The 17,486-nt window shown below is 46.0% G+C and overlaps 8 non-coding genes across 8 annotated transcripts; all 8 read right to left on the reverse strand.

Moving 5' to 3' along the window:
* Positions 1 to 15: 15 nt before the first annotated feature.
* On the reverse strand, positions 16 to 206 carry LOC130350400 (U2 spliceosomal RNA). The gene has a single exon (XR_008887504.1). It is a non-coding gene; the product is annotated as a U2 spliceosomal RNA (small nuclear RNA).
* Positions 207 to 2,286: 2,080 nt separating this feature from the next.
* On the reverse strand, positions 2,287 to 2,477 carry LOC130350401 (U2 spliceosomal RNA). Its single transcript, XR_008887505.1, has one exon. It is a non-coding gene; the product is annotated as a U2 spliceosomal RNA (small nuclear RNA).
* Positions 2,478 to 4,570: 2,093 nt separating this feature from the next.
* On the reverse strand, positions 4,571 to 4,761 carry LOC130350402 (U2 spliceosomal RNA). Its single transcript, XR_008887506.1, has one exon. It is a non-coding gene; the product is annotated as a U2 spliceosomal RNA (small nuclear RNA).
* Positions 4,762 to 6,846: 2,085 nt separating this feature from the next.
* On the reverse strand, positions 6,847 to 7,037 carry LOC130350404 (U2 spliceosomal RNA). Its single transcript, XR_008887508.1, has one exon. It is a non-coding gene; the product is annotated as a U2 spliceosomal RNA (small nuclear RNA).
* Positions 7,038 to 9,128: 2,091 nt separating this feature from the next.
* LOC130350406 (U2 spliceosomal RNA) lies at positions 9,129 to 9,319 on the reverse strand. Its single transcript, XR_008887509.1, has one exon. It is a non-coding gene; the product is annotated as a U2 spliceosomal RNA (small nuclear RNA).
* Positions 9,320 to 11,399: 2,080 nt separating this feature from the next.
* LOC130350407 (U2 spliceosomal RNA) lies at positions 11,400 to 11,590 on the reverse strand. The gene has a single exon (XR_008887510.1). It is a non-coding gene; the product is annotated as a U2 spliceosomal RNA (small nuclear RNA).
* Positions 11,591 to 13,674: 2,084 nt separating this feature from the next.
* On the reverse strand, positions 13,675 to 13,865 carry LOC130350408 (U2 spliceosomal RNA). Its single transcript, XR_008887511.1, has one exon. It is a non-coding gene; the product is annotated as a U2 spliceosomal RNA (small nuclear RNA).
* A 2,078-nt stretch (positions 13,866 to 15,943) lies between these two features.
* On the reverse strand, positions 15,944 to 16,134 carry LOC130350382 (U2 spliceosomal RNA). Its single transcript, XR_008887490.1, has one exon. It is a non-coding gene; the product is annotated as a U2 spliceosomal RNA (small nuclear RNA).
* Between the last annotated feature and the right edge of the window lie 1,352 nt (positions 16,135 to 17,486).

A 17,486-nucleotide genomic window follows, 5' to 3' on the forward strand; every position in this document is an offset into this window, starting at 1 on the left:
TTTAACCCTGTAAGGGGGTGGTGCACTGTACCCGAAGATACTGCCATATCGGGTCAATGCATAGGGCGACGGAAGCAAGCTTCGAAATCGGCCCCCGTTCTCAAAAATCCATTTAATATATGGTCCCCAGATAGGGGACGTATCAGATATTAAACTGATAAGAACAGATACTACACTTGATCTTAGCCAAAAGGCCGAGAAGCGATAACCGTGAAAGGGGCGGGCCCAACAAGGTCCCCTTCATGGGCACTATCACTGCTTGCTGTCAGGGAGGCTGCCAGACAATTTTCCATGCACACTCTGGGCTGGGGGGCAGTCAACCACCAGTACACACAGCAGAACCTAAACCCATACCATTATTGCTAAGCAGCAAGACAGGGGCCCATTGCACTCCCACGGGGCCTTTTTAAATGCAATCCATAACCCGGATTTGCCAGGAACCCTTCTTACTCCTCCTACTTGCATGTGACACTGGGCTTAGGATCTGCATAGGAAACACACACACAAGCACACACCTACCTTTGTTGCCTGCAGATGCCTCCTTGGCTGTCCCCAAACGGTATCAAACCAACACCCACGGGAAGCTGTAAGCATAGAGGACATGCCTGCACCCCATTGGACTTACCTGTGTGGGTTAAACCCGGGTTATTTGACAACCTATGGCGGTGATGGTTCTGCTCAGGCAGAGCAGTGCTGATGCTCCTCATAAAGCTGTCGCTGCTGTGAAGGTTCTAGGTGACATCACAAATCCCTATGGTTACATACACAACAAAGCTGGGTTGTTGTTGTTTACACTCTGCAAGGCCTGTGGAAGTGAGTGACATCATAGCACTGTAGTTCTGAGGGTTCTAGATGGATGCAACAATCTCCTGTTGCTTCTATGAAGGCCATAATAGACGACATCACCAAACAGCTCCATAGTCACATACACAGCAAAGGAGAGATGTTGTTTACACCTAGTGATGTCAGTGGTATTGAGTGACATCACAGCACAGTGCTAAGGCTCCTGGGCCTGGACACAGCAGCGGCTGCAATATCTCAACGGAGAATACGTTTATATATATGTGTGTGTGTGCGCGTATATATATATATATATATATATATATATATATATATATTTCTCCGCCGAAATCACTTTTAAACCCATTTCCACCTTTTTTTCCCTTCTCTTCCTCTTACTTTTTTTTCACGTTTTTTTACGTTTTTCTCCTTTTCGCCTCTTTTCTGGGCGTATTATTCTTCTTTTTCTTCTTTTTTTTCGTCTAATGCATACCCCATCAGTGCAGCAATGCTTATTCAATACCGCCAGCAGATGGAGACACTGGGGGATAATTTTCTATGGATTTATACTGATTTTTCCTGTCTGAATTTGTCGCACAGAAAGTTGCAGGCCAAATATGTGTGACATTTCTGCGACTTTAGCTTCTAGAGCATTTTTACAACATTATACATAGGTGCTGAATACATAAAAAGCGACTGTTCAGCGACAGACAAGTCGCATCGGCTGAAAGTAGGCCAGAATGTCAGTCCATGTTGGAGCAGGTTTAGATACAGTCTAAAGCATAGATCTCAAAGTCTGTGCACAGAATTTAGCAAGGGCCTCGCACCTTCTGATGCATCAGGTAGGTGCACAATAGCATAGCCTAACCCTCTGTACTTTGGTCTATATTGATGCGGGACATAGACAGCCAGCTGATGACCAATCCATTAGTGCAATGGATGGCTGGAAGCATTTGTCTTTGCCTTTGCAATACCACAGAAGCAATGCATGGTCAATGTACAGCAATGACACACCTGTGTGAACAGCCAGGAGACCCCCCCCCCCCATGTTATGTTACATAGTTACATAGTTAGTACGGTCGAAAAAAGACATATGTCCATCAAGTTCAACCAGGGAATTAAGGGGTAGGGGTGTGGCGCGATATTGGGGAAGGGATGAGATTTTATATTTCTTCATAAGCATTAATCTTATTTTGTCAATTAGGAACATTCAGCACCCACCCGCTATCAAGGCAGCTGCCTATCATGTCATGCCCTACCTGCACAGGTGTGCTGGCTACTCAAATGATCCAATTAAGGAGGCCATTTAGTCAGCAGCAGCAGAAGTCCTGTGCCTGGACGCTCCAACAGCGGCCAGACACAAGCAGAAGCAGAAGCAGCAGCAGCACCACCTTTTGTTTTTTGGCTGCAGCAGCAGCAGCAGCAAGGCCCACAGGGCTGGCTAGCTGGCTAGCCAGCAAGCAGGTAGCAATGAAAGTAGGAATCTTTCTTTTTAACCCTGTAAGGGGGTGGTGCACTGTACCCGAAGATACTGCCATATCGGGTCAATGCATAGGGCGACGGAAGCAAGCTTCGAAATCGGCCCCCGTTCTCAAAAATCCATTTAATATATGGTCCCCAGATAGGGGACGTATCAGATATTAAACTGATAAGAACAGATACTACACTTGATCTTAGCCAAAAGGCCGAGAAGCGATAACCGTGAAAGGGGCGGGCCCAACAAGGTCCCCTTCATGGGCACTATCACTGCTTGCTGTCAGGGAGGCTGCCAGACAATTTTCCATGCACACTCTGGGCTGGGGGGCAGTCAACCACCAGTACACACAGCAGAACCTAAACCCATACCATTATTGCTAAGCAGCAAGACAGGGGCCCATTGCACTCCCACGGGGCCTTTTTAAATGCAATCCATAACCCGGATTTGCCAGGAACCCTTCTTACTCCTCCTACTTGCATGTGACACTGGGCTTAGGATCTGCATAGGAAACACACACACAAGCACACACCTACCTTTGTTGCCTGCAGATGCCTCCTTGGCTGTCCCCAAACGGTATCAAACCAACACCCACGGGAAGCTGTAAGCATAGAGGACATGCCTGCACCCCATTGGACTTACCTGTGTGGGTTAAACCCGGGTTATTTGACAACCTATGGCGGTGATGGTTCTGCTCAGGCAGAGCAGTGCTGATGCTCCTCATAAAGCTGTCGCTGCTGTGAAGGTTCTAGGTGACATCACAAATCCCTATGGTTACATACACAACAAAGCTGGGTTGTTGTTGTTTACACTCTGCAAGGCCTGTGGAAGTGAGTGACATCATAGCACTGTAGTTCTGAGGGTTCTAGATGGATGCAACAATCTCCTGTTGCTTCTATGAAGGCCATAATAGACGACATCACCAAACAGCTCCATAGTCACATACACAGCAAAGGAGAGATGTTGTTTACACCTAGTGATGTCAGTGGTATTGAGTGACATCACAGCACAGTGCTAAGGCTCCTGGGCCTGGACACAGCAGCGGCTGCAATATCTCAACGGAGAATACGTTTATATATATGTGTGTGTGTGCGCATATATATATATATATATATATATATATATATATATATATATATATATATATATTTCTCCGCCGAAATCACTTTTAAACCCATTTCCACCTTTTTTTCCCTTCTCTTCCTCTTACTTTTTTTTCACGTTTTTTTACGTTTTTCTCCTTTTCGCCTCTTTTCTGGGCGTATTATTCTTCTTTTTCTTCTTTTTTTTCGTCTAATGCATACCCCATCAGTGCAGCAATGCTTATTCAATACCGCCAGCAGATGGAGACACTGGGGGATAATTTTCTAAGGATTTATACTGATTTTTCCTGTCTGAATTTGTCGCACAGAAAGTTGCAGGCCAAATATGTGTGACATTTCTGCGACTTTAGCTTCTAGAGCATTTTTACAACATTATACATAGGTGCTGAATACATAAAAAGCGACTGTTCAGCGACAGACAAGTCGCATCGGCTGAAAGTAGGCCAGAATGTCAGTCCATGTTGGAGCAGGTTTAGATACAGTCTAAAGCATAGATCTCAAAGTCTGTGCACAGAATTTAGCAAGGGCCTCGCACCTTCTGATGCATCAGGTAGGTGCACAATAGCATAGCCTAACCCTCTGTACTTTGGTCTATATTGATGCGGGACATAGACAGCCAGCTGATGACCAATCCATTAGTGCAATGGATGGCTGGAAGCATTTGTCTTTGCCTTTGCAATACCACAGAAGCAATGCATGGTCAATGTACAGCAATGACACACCTGTGTGAACAGCCAGGAGACCCCCCCCCCCATGTTATGTTACATAGTTACATAGTTAGTACGGTCGAAAAAAGACATATGTCCATCAAGTTCAACCAGGGAATTAAGGGGTAGGGGTGTGGCGCGATATTGGGGAAGGGATGAGATTTTATATTTCTTCATAAGCATTAATCTTATTTTGTCAATTAGGAACATTCAGCACCCACCCGCTATCAAGGCAGCTGCCTATCATGTCATGCCCTACCTGCACAGGTGTGCTGGCTACTCAAATGATCCAATTAAGGAGGCCATTTAGTCAGCAGCAGCAGAAGTCCTGTGCCTGGACGCTCCAACAGCGGCCAGACACAAGCAGAAGCAGAAGCAGCAGCAGCACCACCTTTTGTTTTTTGGCTGCAGCAGCAGCAGCAGCAAGGCCCACAGGGCTGGCTAGCTGGCTAGCCAGCAAGCAGGTAGCAATGAAAGTAGGAATCTTTCTTTTTAACCCTGTAAGGGGGTGGTGCACTGTACCCGAAGATACTGCCATATCGGGTCAATGCATAGGGCGACGGAAGCAAGCTTCGAAATCGGCCCCCGTTCTCAAAAATCCATTTAATATATGGTCCCCAGATAGGGGACGTATCAGATATTAAACTGATAAGAACAGATACTACACTTGATCTTAGCCAAAAGGCCGAGAAGCGATAACCGTGAAAGGGGCGGGCCCAACAAGGTCCCCTTCATGGGCACTATCACTGCTTGCTGTCAGGGAGGCTGCCAGACAATTTTCCATGCACACTCTGGGCTGGGGGGCAGTCAACCACCAGTACACACAGCAGAACCTAAACCCATACCATTATTGCTAAGCAGCAAGACAGGGGCCCATTGCACTCCCACGGGGCCTTTTTAAATGCAATCCATAACCCGGATTTGCCAGGAACCCTTCTTACTCCTCCTACTTGCATGTGACACTGGGCTTAGGATCTGCATAGGAAACACACACACAAGCACACACCTACCTTTGTTGCCTGCAGATGCCTCCTTGGCTGTCCCCAAACGGTATCAAACCAACACCCACGGGAAGCTGTAAGCATAGAGGACATGCCTGCACCCCATTGGACTTACCTGTGTGGGTTAAACCCGGGTTATTTGACAACCTATGGCGGTGATGGTTCTGCTCAGGCAGAGCAGTGCTGATGCTCCTCATAAAGCTGTCGCTGCTGTGAAGGTTCTAGGTGACATCACAAATCCCTATGGTTACATACACAACAAAGCTGGGTTGTTGTTGTTTACACTCTGCAAGGCCTGTGGAAGTGAGTGACATCATAGCACTGTAGTTCTGAGGGTTCTAGATGGATGCAACAATCTCCTGTTGCTTCTATGAAGGCCATAATAGACGACATCACCAAACAGCTCCATAGTCACATACACAGCAAAGGAGAGATGTTGTTTACACCTAGTGATGTCAGTGGTATTGAGTGACATCACAGCACAGTGCTAAGGCTCCTGGGCCTGGACACAGCAGCGGCTGCAATATCTCAACGGAGAATACGTTTATATATATGTGTGTGTGTGCGCGTATATATATATATATATATATATATATATATATATATATATATATTTCTCCGCCGAAATCACTTCTAAACCCATTTCCACCTTTTTTTCCCTTCTCTTCCTCTTACTTTTTTTTCACGTTTTTTTACGTTTTTCTCCTTTTCGCCTCTTTTCTGGGCGTATTATTCTTCTTTTTCTTCTTTTTTTTCGTCTAATGCATACCCCATCAGTGCAGCAATGCTTATTCAATACCGCCAGCAGATGGAGACACTGGGGGATAATTTTCTAAGGATTTATACTGATTTTTCCTGTCTGAATTTGTCGCACAGAAAGTTGCAGGCCAAATATGTGTGACATTTCTGCGACTTTAGCTTCTAGAGCATTTTTACAACATTATACATAGGTGCTGAATACATAAAAAGCGACTGTTCAGCGACAGACAAGTCGCATCGGCTGAAAGTAGGCCAGAATGTCAGTCCATGTTGGAGCAGGTTTAGATACAGTCTAAAGCATAGATCTCAAAGTCTGTGCACAGAATTTAGCAAGGGCCTCGCACCTTCTGATGCATCAGGTAGGTGCACAATAGCATAGCCTAACCCTCTGTACTTTGGTCTATATTGATGCGGGACATAGACAGCCAGCTGATGACCAATCCATTAGTGCAATGGATGGCTGGAAGCATTTGTCTTTGCCTTTGCAATACCACAGAAGCAATGCATGGTCAATGTACAGCAATGACACACCTGTGTGAACAGCCAGGAGACCCCCCCCCCCATGTTATGTTACATAGTTACATAGTTAGTACGGTCGAAAAAAGACATATGTCCATCAAGTTCAACCAGGGAATTAAGGGGTAGGGGTGTGGCGCGATATTGGGGAAGGGATGAGATTTTATATTTCTTCATAAGCATTAATCTTATTTTGTCAATTAGGAACATTCAGCACCCACCCGCTATCAAGGCAGCTGCCTATCATGTCATGCCCTACCTGCACAGGTGTGCTGGCTACTCAAATGATCCAATTAAGGAGGCCATTTAGTCAGCAGCAGCAGAAGTCCTGTGCCTGGACGCTCCAACAGCGGCCAGACACAAGCAGAAGCAGAAGCAGCAGCAGCACCACCTTTTGTTTTTTGGCTGCAGCAGCAGCAGCAGCAAGGCCCACAGGGCTGGCTAGCTGGCTAGCCAGCAAGCAGGTAGCAATGAAAGTAGGAATCTTTCTTTTTAACCCTGTAAGGGGGTGGTGCACTGTACCCGAAGATACTGCCATATCGGGTCAATGCATAGGGCGACGGAAGCAAGCTTCGAAATCGGCCCCCGTTCTCAAAAATCCATTTAATATATGGTCCCCAGATAGGGGACGTATCAGATATTAAACTGATAAGAACAGATACTACACTTGATCTTAGCCAAAAGGCCGAGAAGCGATAACCGTGAAAGGGGCGGGCCCAACAAGGTCCCCTTCATGGGCACTATCACTGCTTGCTGTCAGGGAGGCTGCCAGACAATTTTCCATGCACACTCTGGGCTGGGGGGCAGTCAACCACCAGTACACACAGCAGAACCTAAACCCATACCATTATTGCTAAGCAGCAAGACAGGGGCCCATTGCACTCCCACGGGGCCTTTTTAAATGCAATCCATAACCCGGATTTGCCAGGAACCCTTCTTACTCCTCCTACTTGCATGTGACACTGGGCTTAGGATCTGCATAGGAAACACACACACAAGCACACACCTACCTTTGTTGCCTGCAGATGCCTCCTTGGCTGTCCCCAAACGGTATCAAACCAACACCCACGGGAAGCTGTAAGCATAGAGGACATGCCTGCACCCCATTGGACTTACCTGTGTGGGTTAAACCCGGGTTATTTGACAACCTATGGCGGTGATGGTTCTGCTCAGGCAGAGCAGTGCTGATGCTCCTCATAAAGCTGTCGCTGCTGTGAAGGTTCTAGGTGACATCACAAATCCCTATGGTTACATACACAACAAAGCTGGGTTGTTGTTGTTTACACTCTGCAAGGCCTGTGGAAGTGAGTGACATCATAGCACTGTAGTTCTGAGGGTTCTAGATGGATGCAACAATCTCCTGTTGCTTCTATGAAGGCCATAATAGACGACATCACCAAACAGCTCCATAGTCACATACACAGCAAAGGAGAGATGTTGTTTACACCTAGTGATGTCAGTGGTATTGAGTGACATCACAGCACAGTGCTAAGGCTCCTGGGCCTGGACACAGCAGCGGCTGCAATATCTCAACGGAGAATACGTTTATATATATGTGTGTGTGTGCGCGTATATATATATATATATATATATATATATATATATATATATATATATATTTCTCCGCCGAAATCACTTTTAAACCCATTTCCACCTTTTTTTCCCTTCTCTTCCTCTTACTTTTTTTTCACGTTTTTTTATGTTTTTCTCCTTTTCGCCTCTTTTCTGGGCGTATTATTCTTCTTTTTCTTCTTTTTTTTCGTCTAATGCATACCCCATCAGTGCAGCAATGCTTATTCAATACCGCCAGCAGATGGAGACACTGGGGGATAATTTTCTAAGGATTTATACTGATTTTTCCTGTCTGAATTTGTCGCACAGAAAGTTGCAGGCCAAATATGTGTGACATTTCTGCGACTTTAGCTTCTAGAGCATTTTTACAACATTATACATAGGTGCTGAATACATAAAAAGCGACTGTTCAGCGACAGACAAGTCGCATCGGCTGAAAGTAGGCCAGAATGTCAGTCCATGTTGGAGCAGGTTTAGATACAGTCTAAAGCATAGATCTCAAAGTCTGTGCACAGAATTTAGCAAGGGCCTCGCACCTTCTGATGCATCAGGTAGGTGCACAATAGCATAGCCTAACCCTCTGTACTTTGGTCTATATTGATGCGGGACATAGACAGCCAGCTGATGACCAATCCATTAGTGCAATGGATGGCTGGAAGCATTTGTCTTTGCCTTTGCAATACCACAGAAGCAATGCATGGTCAATGTACAGCAATGACACACCTGTGTGAACAGCCAGGAGACCCCCCCCCCCCCATGTTATGTTACATAGTTACATAGTTAGTACGGTCGAAAAAAGACATATGTCCATCAAGTTCAACCAGGGAATTAAGGGGTAGGGGTGTGGCGCGATATTGGGGAAGGGATGAGATTTTATATTTCTTCATAAGCATTAATCTTATTTTGTCAATTAGGAACATTCAGCACCCACCCGCTATCAAGGCAGCTGCCTATCATGTCATGCCCTACCTGCACAGGTGTGCTGGCTACTCAAATGATCCAATTAAGGAGGCCATTTAGTCAGCAGCAGCAGAAGTCCTGTGCCTGGACGCTCCAACAGCGGCCAGACACAAGCAGAAGCAGAAGCAGCAGCAGCACCACCTTTTGTTTTTTGGCTGCAGCAGCAGCAGCAGCAAGGCCCACAGGGCTGGCTAGCTGGCTAGCCAGCAAGCAGGTAGCAATGAAAGTAGGAATCTTTCTTTTTAACCCTGTAAGGGGGTGGTGCACTGTACCCGAAGATACTGCCATATCGGGTCAATGCATAGGGCGACGGAAGCAAGCTTCGAAATCGGCCCCCGTTCTCAAAAATCCATTTAATATATGGTCCCCAGATAGGGGACGTATCAGATATTAAACTGATAAGAACAGATACTACACTTGATCTTAGCCAAAAGGCCGAGAAGCGATAACCGTGAAAGGGGCGGGCCCAACAAGGTCCCCTTCATGGGCACTATCACTGCTTGCTGTCAGGGAGGCTGCCAGACAATTTTCCATGCACACTCTGGGCTGGGGGGCAGTCAACCACCAGTACACACAGCAGAACCTAAACCCATACCATTATTGCTAAGCAGCAAGACAGGGGCCCATTGCACTCCCACGGGGCCTTTTTAAATGCAATCCATAACCCGGATTTGCCAGGAACCCTTCTTACTCCTCCTACTTGCATGTGACACTGGGCTTAGGATCTGCATAGGAAACACACACACAAGCACACACCTACCTTTGTTGCCTGCAGATGCCTCCTTGGCTGTCCCCAAACGGTATCAAACCAACACCCACGGGAAGCTGTAAGCATAGAGGACATGCCTGCACCCCATTGGACTTACCTGTGTGGGTTAAACCCGGGTTATTTGACAACCTATGGCGGTGATGGTTCTGCTCAGGCAGAGCAGTGCTGATGCTCCTCATAAAGCTGTCGCTGCTGTGAAGGTTCTAGGTGACATCACAAATCCCTATGGTTACATACACAACAAAGCTGGGTTGTTGTTGTTTACACTCTGCAAGGCCTGTGGAAGTGAGTGACATCATAGCACTGTAGTTCTGAGGGTTCTAGATGGATGCAACAATCTCCTGTTGCTTCTATGAAGGCCATAATAGACGACATCACCAAACAGCTCCATAGTCACATACACAGCAAAGGAGAGATGTTGTTTACACCTAGTGATGTCAGTGGTATTGAGTGACATCACAGCACAGTGCTAAGGCTCCTGGGCCTGGACACAGCAGCGGCTGCAATATCTCAACGGAGAATACGTTTATATATATGTGTGTGTGTGCGCGTATATATATATATATATATATATATATATATATATATATTTCTCCGCCGAAATCACTTTTAAACCCATTTCCACCTTTTTTTCCCTTCTCTTCCTCTTACTTTTTTTTCACGTTTTTTTACGTTTTTCTCCTTTTCGCCTCTTTTCTGGGCGTATTATTCTTCTTTTTCTTCTTTTTTTTCGTCTAATGCATACCCCATCAGTGCAGCAATGCTTATTCAATACCGCCAGCAGATGGAGACACTGGGGGATAATTTTCTAAGGATTTATACTGATTTTTCCTGTCTGAATTTGTCGCACAGAAAGTTGCAGGCCAAATATGTGTGACATTTCTGCGACTTTAGCTTCTAGAGCATTTTTACAACATTATACATAGGTGCTGAATACATAAAAAGCGACTGTTCAGCGACAGACAAGTCGCATCGGCTGAAAGTAGGCCAGAATGTCAGTCCATGTTGGAGCAGGTTTAGATACAGTCTAAAGCATAGATCTCAAAGTCTGTGCACAGAATTTAGCAAGGGCCTCGCACCTTCTGATGCATCAGGTAGGTGCACAATAGCATAGCCTAACCCTCTGTACTTTGGTCTATATTGATGCGGGACATAGACAGCCAGCTGATGACCAATCCATTAGTGCAATGGATGGCTGGAAGCATTTGTCTTTGCCTTTGCAATACCACAGAAGCAATGCATGGTCAATGTACAGCAATGACACACCTGTGTGAACAGCCAGGAGACCCCCCCCCCCCATGTTATGTTACATAGTTACATAGTTAGTACGGTCGAAAAAAGACATATGTCCATCAAGTTCAACCAGGGAATTAAGGGGTAGGGGTGTGGCGCGATATTGGGGAAGGGATGAGATTTTATATTTCTTCATAAGCATTAATCTTATTTTGTCAATTAGGAACATTCAGCACCCACCCGCTATCAAGGCAGCTGCCTATCATGTCATGCCCTACCTGCACAGGTGTGCTGGCTACTCAAATGATCCAATTAAGGAGGCCATTTAGTCAGCAGCAGCAGAAGTCCTGTGCCTGGACGCTCCAACAGCGGCCAGACACAAGCAGAAGCAGAAGCAGCAGCAGCACCACCTTTTGTTTTTTGGCTGCAGCAGCAGCAGCAGCAAGGCCCACAGGGCTGGCTAGCTGGCTAGCCAGCAAGCAGGTAGCAATGAAAGTAGGAATCTTTCTTTTTAACCCTGTAAGGGGGTGGTGCACTGTACCCGAAGATACTGCCATATCGGGTCAATGCATAGGGCGACGGAAGCAAGCTTCGAAATCGGCCCCCGTTCTCAAAAATCCATTTAATATATGGTCCCCAGATAGGGGACGTATCAGATATTAAACTGATAAGAACAGATACTACACTTGATCTTAGCCAAAAGGCCGAGAAGCGATAACCGTGAAAGGGGCGGGCCCAACAAGGTCCCCTTCATGGGCACTATCACTGCTTGCTGTCAGGGAGGCTGCCAGACAATTTTCCATGCACACTCTGGGCTGGGGGGCAGTCAACCACCAGTACACACAGCAGAACCTAAACCCATACCATTATTGCTAAGCAGCAAGACAGGGGCCCATTGCACTCCCACGGGGCCTTTTTAAATGCAATCCATAACCCGGATTTGCCAGGAACCCTTCTTACTCCTCCTACTTGCATGTGACACTGGGCTTAGGATCTGCATAGGAAACACACACACAAGCACACACCTACCTTTGTTGCCTGCAGATGCCTCCTTGGCTGTCCCCAAACGGTATCAAACCAACACCCACGGGAAGCTGTAAGCATAGAGGACATGCCTGCACCCCATTGGACTTACCTGTGTGGGTTAAACCCGGGTTATTTGACAACCTATGGCGGTGATGGTTCTGCTCAGGCAGAGCAGTGCTGATGCTCCTCATAAAGCTGTCGCTGCTGTGAAGGTTCTAGGTGACATCACAAATCCCTATGGTTACATACACAACAAAGCTGGGTTGTTGTTGTTTACACTCTGCAAGGCCTGTGGAAGTGAGTGACATCATAGCACTGTAGTTCTGAGGGTTCTAGATGGATGCAACAATCTCCTGTTGCTTCTATGAAGGCCATAATAGACGACATCACCAAACAGCTCCATAGTCACATACACAGCAAAGGAGAGATGTTGTTTACACCTAGTGATGTCAGTGGTATTGAGTGACATCACAGCACAGTGCTAAGGCTCCTGGGCCTGGACACAGCAGCGGCTGCAATATCTCAACGGAGAATACGTTTATATATATGTGTGTGTGTGCGCGTATATATATATATATATATATATATATATATATATATATATATTTCTCCGCCGAAATCACTTTTAAACCCATTTCCACCTTTTTTTCCCTTCTCTTCCTCTTACTTTTTTTTCACGTTTTTTTACGTTTTTCTCCTTTTCGCCTCTTTTCTGGGCGTATTATTCTTCTTTTTCTTCTTTTTTTTTCGTCTAATGCATACCCCATCAGTGCAGCAATGCTTATTCAATACCGCCAGCAGATGGAGACACTGGGGGATAATTTTCTAAGGATTTATACTGATTTTTCCTGTCTGAATTTGTCGCACAGAAAGTTGCAGGCCAAATATGTGTGACATTTCTGCGACTTTAGCTTCTAGAGCATTTTTACAACATTATACATAGGTGCTGAATACATAAAAAGCGACTGTTCAGCGACAGACAAGTCGCATCGGCTGAAAGTAGGCCAGAATGTCAGTCCATGTTGGAGCAGGTTTAGATACAGTCTAAAGCATAGATCTCAAAGTCTGTGCACAGAATTTAGCAAGGGCCTCGCACCTTCTGATGCATCAGGTAGGTGCACAATAGCATAGCCTAACCCTCTGTACTTTGGTCTATATTGATGCGGGACATAGACAGCCAGCTGATGACCAATCCATTAGTGCAATGGATGGCTGGAAGCATTTGTCTTTGCCTTTGCAATACCACAGAAGCAATGCATGGTCAATGTACAGCAATGACACACCTGTGTGAACAGCCAGGAGACCCCCCCCCCCATGTTATGTTACATAGTTACATAGTTAGTACGGTCGAAAAAAGACATATGTCCATCAAGTTCAACCAGGGAATTAAGGGGTAGGGGTGTGGCGCGATATTGGGGAAGGGATGAGATTTTATATTTCTTCATAAGCATTAATCTTATTTTGTCAATTAGGAACATTCAGCACCCACCCGCTATCAAGGCAGCTGCCTATCATGTCATGCCCTACCTGCACAGGTGTGCTGGCTACTCAAATGATCCAATTAAGGACGCCATTTAGTCAGCAGCAGCAGAAGTCCTGTGCCTGGACGCTCCAACAGCGGCCAGACACAAGCAGAAGCAGAAGCAGCAGCAGCACCACCTTTTGTTTTTTGGCTGCAGCAGCAGCAGCAGCAAGGCCCACAGGGCTGGCTAGCTGGCTAGCCAGCAAGCAGGTAGCAATGAAAGTAGGAATCTTTCTTTTTAACCCTGTAAGGGGGTGGTGCACTGTACCCGAAGATACTGCCATATCGGGTCAATGCATAGGGCGACGGAAGCAAGCTTCGAAATCGGCCCCCGTTCTCAAAAATCCATTTAATATATGGTCCCCAGATAGGGGACGTATCAGATATTAAACTGATAAGAACAGATACTACACTTGATCTTAGCCAAAAGGCCGAGAAGCGATAACCGTGAAAGGGGCGGGCCCAACAAGGTCCCCTTCATGGGCACTATCACTGCTTGCTGTCAGGGAGGCTGCCAGACAATTTTCCATGCACACTCTGGGCTGGGGGGCAGTCAACCACCAGTACACACAGCAGAACCTAAACCCATACCATTATTGCTAAGCAGCAAGACAGGGGCCCATTGCACTCCCACGGGGCCTTTTTAAATGCAATCCATAACCCGGATTTGCCAGGAACCCTTCTTACTCCTCCTACTTGCATGTGACACTGGGCTTAGGATCTGCATAGGAAACACACACACAAGCACACACCTACCTTTGTTGCCTGCAGATGCCTCCTTGGCTGTCCCCAAACGGTATCAAACCAACACCCACGGGAAGCTGTAAGCATAGAGGACATGCCTGCACCCCATTGGACTTACCTGTGTGGGTTAAACCCGGGTTATTTGACAACCTATGGCGGTGATGGTTCTGCTCAGGCAGAGCAGTGCTGATGCTCCTCATAAAGCTGTCGCTGCTGTGAAGGTTCTAGGTGACATCACAAATCCCTATGGTTACATACACAACAAAGCTGGGTTGTTGTTGTTTACACTCTGCAAGGCCTGTGGAAGTGAGTGACATCATAGCACTGTAGTTCTGAGGGTTCTAGATGGATGCAACAATCTCCTGTTGCTTCTATGAAGGCCATAATAGACGACATCACCAAACAGCTCCATAGTCACATACACAGCAAAGGAGAGATGTTGTTTACACCTAGTGATGTCAGTGGTATTGAGTGACATCACAGCACAGTGCTAAGGCTCCTGGGCCTGGACACAGCAGCGGCTGCAATATCTCAACGGAGAATACGTTTATATATATGTGTGTGTGTGCGCGTATATATATATATATATATATATATATATATATATATATTTCTCCGCCGAAATCACTTTTAAACCCATTTCCACCTTTTTTTCCCTTCTCTTCCTCTTACTTTTTTTTCACGTTTTTTTACGTTTTTCTCCTTTTCGCCTCTTTTCTGGGCGTATTATTCTTCTTTTTCTTCTTTTTTTTCGTCTAATGCATACCCCATCAGTGCAGCAATGCTTATTCAATACCGCCAGCAGATGGAGACACTGGGGGATAATTTTCTAAGGATTTATACTGATTTTTCCTGTCTGAATTTGTCGCACAGAAAGTTGCAGGCCAAATATGTGTGACATTTCTGCGACTTTAGCTTCTAGAGCATTTTTACAACATTATACATAGGTGCTGAATACATAAAAAGCGACTGTTCAGCGACAGACAAGTCGCATCGGCTGAAAGTAGGCCAGAATGTCAGTCCATGTTGGAGCAGGTTTAGATACAGTCTAAAGCATAGATCTCAAAGTCTGTGCACAGAATTTAGCAAGGGCCTCGCACCTTCTGATGCATCAGGTAGGTGCACAATAGCATAGCCTAACCCTCTGTACTTTGGTCTATATTGATGCGGGACATAGACAGCCAGCTGATGACCAATCCATTAGTGCAATGGATGGCTGGAAGCATTTGTCTTTGCCTTTGCAATACCACAGAAGCAATGCATGGTCAATGTACAGCAATGACACACCTGTGTGAACAGCCAGGAGACCCCCCCCCCATGTTATGTTACATAGTTACATAGTTAGTACGGTCGAAAAAAGACATATGTCCATCAAGTTCAACCAGGGAATTAAGGGGTAGGGGTGTGGCGCGATATTGGGGAAGGGATGAGATTTTATATTTCTTCATAAGCATTAATCTTATTTTGTCAATTAGGAACATTCAGCACCCACCCGCTATCAAGGCAGCTGCCTATCATGTCATGCCCTACCTGCACAGGTGTGCTGGCTACTCAAATGATCCAATTAAGGAGGCCATTTAGTCAGCAGCAGCAGAAGTCCTGTGCCTGGACGCTCCAACAGCGGCCAGACACAAGCAGAAGCAGAAGCAGCAGCAGCACCACCTTTTGTTTTTTGGCTGCAGCAGCAGCAGCAGCAAGGCCCACAGGGCTGGCTAGCTGGCTAGCCAGCAAGCAGGTAGCAATGAAAGTAGGAATCTTTCTTTTTAACCCTGTAAGGGGGTGGTGCACTGTACCCGAAGATACTGCCATATCGGGTCAATGCATAGGGCGACGGAAGCAAGCTTCGAAATCGGCCCCCGTTCTCAAAAATCCATTTAATATATGGTCCCCAGATAGGGGACGTATCAGATATTAAACTAATAAGAACAGATACTACACTTGATCTTAGCCAAAAAGCCGAGAAGCGATAACCGTGAAAGGGGCGGGCCCAACAAGGTCCCCTTCATGGGCACTATCACTGCTTGCTGTCAGGGAGGCTGCCAGACAATTTTCCATGCACACTCTGGGCTGGGGGGCAGTCAACCACCAGTACACACAGCAGAACCTAAACCCATACCATTATTGCTAAGCAGCAAGACAGGGGCCCATTGCACTCCCACGGGGCCTTTTTAAATGCAATCCATAACCCGGATTTGCCAGGAACCCTTCTTACTCCTCCTACTTGCATGTGACACTGGGCTTAGGATCTGCATAGGAAACACACACACAAGCACACACCTACCTTTGTTGCCTGCAGATGCCTCCTTGGCTGTCCCCAAACGGTATCAAACCAACACCCACGGGAAGCTGTAAGCATAGAGGACATGCCTGCACCCCATTGGACTTACCTGTGTGGGTTAAACCCGGGTTATTTGACAACCTATGGCGGTGATGGTTCTGCTCAGGCAGAGCAGTGCTGATGCTCCTCATAAAGCTGTCGCTGCTGTGAAGGTTCTAGGTGACATCACAAATCCCTATGGTTACATACACAACAAAGCTGGGTTGTTGTTGTTTACACTCTGCAAGGCCTGTGGAAGTGAGTGACATCATAGCACTGTAGTTCTGAGGGTTCTAGATGGATGCAACAATCTCCTGTTGCTTCTATGAAGGCCATAATAGACGACATCACCAAACAGCTCCATAGTCACATACACAGCAAAGGAGAGATGTTGTTTACACCTAGTGATGTCAGTGGTATTGAGTGACATCACAGCACAGTGCTAAGGCTCCTGGGCCTGGACACAGCAGCGGCTGCAATATCTCAACGGAGAATACGTTTATATATATATATGTGTGTGTGTGCGCGTATATATATATATATATATATATATATATATATATATATATTTCTCCGCCGAAATCACTTTTAAACCCATTTCCACCTTTTTTTCCCTTCTCTTCCTCTTACTTTTTTTTCACGTTTTTTTTACGTTTTTCTCCTTTTCGCCTCTTTTCTGGGCGTATTATTCTTCTTTTTCTTCTTTTTTTTCGTCTAATGCATACCCCATCAGTGCAGCAATGCTTATTCAATACCGCCAGCAGATGGAGACACTGGGGGATAATTTTCTAAGGATTTATACTGATTTTTCCTGTCTGAATTTGTCGCACAGAAAGTTGCAGGCCAAATATGTGTGACATTTCTGCGACTTTAGCTTCTAGAGCATTTTTACAACATTATACATAGGTGCTGAATACATAAAAAGCGACTGTTCAGCGACAGACAAGTCGCATCGGCTGAAAGTAGGCCAGAATGTCAGTCCATGTTGGAGCAGGTTTAGATA

This window comes from Hyla sarda, unplaced genomic scaffold, assembly GCF_029499605.1.
Source record: "Hyla sarda isolate aHylSar1 unplaced genomic scaffold, aHylSar1.hap1 scaffold_945, whole genome shotgun sequence".
Taxonomy (NCBI): Eukaryota; Metazoa; Chordata; class Amphibia; order Anura; family Hylidae; genus Hyla; species Hyla sarda.